The sequence below is a fragment of the Idiotropiscis lumnitzeri genome, chromosome 11, assembly GCF_059441095.1.
Source record: "Idiotropiscis lumnitzeri isolate Australia: NSW breed Sydney's pygmy pipehorse chromosome 11, RoL_Ilum_1.0, whole genome shotgun sequence".
Classification (NCBI taxonomy): Eukaryota; Metazoa; Chordata; class Actinopteri; order Syngnathiformes; family Syngnathidae; genus Idiotropiscis; species Idiotropiscis lumnitzeri.
The window spans coordinates 18,130,482-18,135,156 of NC_142401.1; positions in this window are offsets into that span (position 1 = coordinate 18,130,482).

Sequence of the window (4,675 nt, forward strand, 5' to 3'; positions counted from 1 at the left end):
ATCCTCATCAGCGTTGCATGCGAGCCGGAGTCAATTAGTATGGTGTGCGTTTGCATCAAACGCCTTTTGTAGTTTGTACTGAGCTTTTTTTTGGAAATGACAAAGTTGGAGAGGGGACACGTGGAGAGAACAGATCACAAGGAACAAAAACAATGACAATGTCATTTGTCAACCACAAAGCCATATTTCAATGTTTTTTATATACAAGAACACAATTGATAGAACACACATTTTTATTGATACTGTAACAAAAAAAAACATCAACCAGATGTGTTAAGTAAGCAAAAGGAAAAAAAAGACCAAATAAAAAAAAAACACCAATTTGCGCAATAATTTATTTTTCTTGTTTTCCCAAAGAAGTTTAAATCTCAGGGAATATTTCTATGTAACAATGCACAGGAGTTAAAAAATCAAAACACTTTCACCTGTTGGCTTTCCGCTCCCATATTAGACTTTGTCCTGCTGAAAATAGTTTTAATAACCTAAATACTGGAACCACTTCTAATTAAATCAATTTCCAAGTTGATAAGAGTGTTGTCTCCTTACCCTCCAGTTTTACGCCTGACATTTAAAAAAAAAAAAAAAGAATTAAACAACGATGCACAATTGTCAATCTTTTATTAATAAAGAAACAAACAATTCCCTTTGTACACATTCAGAAATACACTGCAAACATGCTTTTTTACAGGCATTGAGTCGCAGTCAATATGAAACTTCATAAAAAGGCAAATATAGTTACCTAACTTACCACAGTGACAGTGCTGATATTATCCAAAGTATATATGCTTAATAACAATGCCACTAAACTGTTTCAATACAGAATTTTGTGCAATGCAATGTCATATGACGTAAAATATACCGTACTGTACATAACATTGAACAATTGAGTTCCTAGGGCCAGCCCAAGATAATTGGTTTTGTATTTAATGCAACAACGGCACACCCAGCTTCTCCACATTCCACAGAATTAAGCAGCATTTGCAATCCCAATTACACAATCAGACTTGCAACATCTGAGCACACTTATGCTATTTCACTTCAAATTATTATAGTACATCCACAATTAAGTGTTACATATACGTGGCTTGTTTAAAAAAAAAAAAAAAAACTTAAAAATGGCAATTTAACAGTTCATATCAAGTAGAAGCGGACAACGAAAACATTGACATTGTTGTTTGATTTCCAAGAGGCAGCGGCAGAACTATGAGATGGAGAAAATTTTGACACCTGTGACTTTCCTGACATTTTCACAAGAATGCAGTATTCTTAGATCCCTTGATAATGTGCAATTAATTTTTATTAAGTGTATTAAGAACACATTTTCAATTAATCTGAATGCAAACTCAACAGTGGTCATCATCCTTGGCGAGAGTAAAACCTACTAGTGAGAAGGGATATTCATTTGAAGTCTGAATTAAAATAAATTGCTGTAATTACCTTTAAAACTATCAGTACGTTATTAACTATTTTTATTCATTTTGAGACACTGATCATAGTAATGATGTCTCACAATAATTAGGGAACATATAAATCTATGCAACATTTTTTTTCATGAATCTCTGTGAGTTTCTGCATTTTTAAATGATCATTTCTACAACAGTCCTAGAAAATCACAATGTCCGATCACTGGTAAGCTATTTTTTAGAATAGCCACGTGGGCTACTCATGAGGACCATGTTGGTGACCGCTCTTTCAAAGAATTCGTCTTTAGTAAAGAACCTTTGATTTTTAGAGTCAATGTCAATCTTAACTTTCACATCATAGCAAGCAAGCAACACAACAGAGAAGTCATTGTTTATCATCCATCCGCAGTCAGTTGTGTTTTCATGAAATAAAAGACACACATATTCCAATCTTGCAGAACACATTCATAATACAACCAGCGACAAACCTAAGTAAAAAGCGACATTTAGACTGGTGAAAAATTTAGAGCTGTTTGTGTCATTGTGTTTTTTAGATAGATTTGAATCAATGTGCCATCAATGCATTTGAGTCCAGCTACCGCATTTTTTAAAAATAAATCAACGGCAGGCACACATTATACACACAAACAGCAAAATATGCAAGTTTGTTGACAAAGTAACCAATGACAGAGTGGAAATATTGGGCTGAAGTTAGCATTTAAAGGAGCATATGGTGGACCTTCAATTAGCAACAAGATTCAGTAAGCAAATGGACTCTGTACTGTTTAATAAATATATTTAGAATTTCTGCTACAATTTTACATCAATTGCTTGTTCATGATGACAGCGCGTACATGTGAAGCTTAACAACATCCGACTACACATATGATGAAAAATGCAGAGCACAAGTGTAAATATTTAGTCTGCTCCTATTCAGTATTTCAGCTTCCATTGAAGAAAGACAAAATGCTGATAGTAATGTAACTTCTTAAAGGGGCAGCTACCTCATTTTGACAGGGTGGACAACAACTTCTGGTACACATGCAAAATGTTTGATATGATCATGAAAGCAGAAAATAGATGATCAATATGACTTATTTTATAAACCAACTTATGGACAATAGAATCATAGGAAATTATTCTTATTTATTATCATTTAACTTATTACACACACTGTAGTTAGCAGGACAGTGTATGTGATATGCCAAAGTCATATACAGCCATTGAATACAATGGTATCAAATGGAAGGGAAAACACAAGAGCCATATCATTGTACTAGTTATATGTGCAAATGTTAGGTCAATCTGATTACAATGGTTTGGATGTGGACACCAAAAGGGACTTTATAGTGATATAGACTCACATATGGACAAAAAAACATTCACACCTACAGGATGGGCAATTCTGGGGCAGGGGTGTCCCGGGCCTATTTTCCATGTTTACATTTTTTAAATCAGGCGTGGACAAACTATGGCGTTAAACGTTTTAATCCGGCCCGCCTAACTTGGATGAAAATTAAATTAATAAACCTTGTTAATTAAATTAATAAACCTTGTTAATGTTTTAGTTTCTAAATACCGTGGTTTTTCAAAGACATATATTGTTGTAATACTTTTGTTCCCGTTCATTTAAAATTAAATGTATTCATTTTCTCTGATGAGGTGAGGTTACCAAAACACTCCATCCATCTGCTACTGGTCCGGCCCCTCTGTCAAATTTTAGAACCCATTGTGGCCCGCCAACAAAAAAGTTTACCCACCCCTGATTTAAATGATAAGCTCATCAGCAAGCTTTGCAGAAGCCTGATAACGATCCAAATCATTTGAATCAGGTGTGTTGGAGGAGGGAAACACGTAAAACAGGCTGCATAGGGGCTCTTGAGGAGAAACTCGAGCATTCCTAATTTAGAGTTTTCAACTGGCATTGCGTGTTTTTGGAAATAGAGTAATTTGGAAGAGGCACATGAGTTTGCAAACGAAAAACAGTACCATTTTATTGTCCCTCATGCATAATTATAGGCATCTTCAAAGGAAGAGGAGATTTACATTTTTAAGTTTTATCTTAGTTTGTGGTTAGTTTGGTTAACTTTCTATACTCTTTAGATTTTTTGGGAATGTTAAACTGTTATTCTTAAAAACTACCTGTAGAGATTAATAAAGGTTTAATAATGGCCGGCAGTTTGCGCTTGAAACAAACAATATTTCCAACCAACATCACGCAATAGACTAATTTCAATTTTGGGAGTTTCACTGTATCACATTATGAAATTAAGCAGCTAAGTTGTGTTGGGGTTACATGCCACCGATAAGTTAAAAAAAATACAAATTCTCCATTGTGTGAGATGAGACATCCCTTCAGTACAGTATCTGAAGTTACAATCAGGAAAAACAGCTAGAGAAAACTAACTAATGCATGACCGGTAAGTGAAAACAGATCGGAGGCGGCGGTTCATCCAGAGGTCAAAGCGTGTTTTGACGTAGCATCAGCTTCTTGAGCTCATTATTTTTTTTCTTTTAATGTAGGTCAGACATTACAGAGTTTTCAGTGCACCGCCTCACAAAAAAAGAAAGCTGAAACGCAAGCTGTGGATAAACAATAGTGCAAACATCAATGACATCTGATGCTCTAAAAAAAAAAAGGATCAAAATAATGACACTATGCAGCGCCATCTTGACCAGTTTTGAGCAGTTCACGTAATCACTGTGAAGGCGTGCTGTCACATGGCACTGTTAAGTTTTAACTTGTTTCTTGGTCTGTTTTGCTATAAAATGCCATATGGCGTTGAGTATTTTCATAATTTAGATAGCACTCTCAACCACTTCTGGTTTTATTCGTTTATCTTATGAGAAAGAGAAAAAAAAAAAGACATTGGCAGTGACAGTAGCCGGTGAATGCGGATGACTGCAAGTCTCCAATGAACTTACAATGAAAAGATCTACATCCGAAAAGCATGATGGATCAAAACCAAAATATATGTGCACATGTGTATGTATGATGAAGTCATACATAAAATATTAAAACGAAAGTCATAATTTTTTTTTTTTTCATAGCTTCCAGTGTTGCCTTCTTCATACGCAGCGAGTTATGACGTCTATAAAATCCAAAAGTTCAATCATTCAAACCTTTTTGAAATGTGAAGCAAGCATGTACCACCATGTGCACTTAGATTTTGGTGACAATCAAGCACGCTTTTTTTGTACATTAATCGACAATGTTTGTTCTCTAGGAGGCATTTGAAAAAGCTTAAGACATTAATAAAATAAAATGAAAA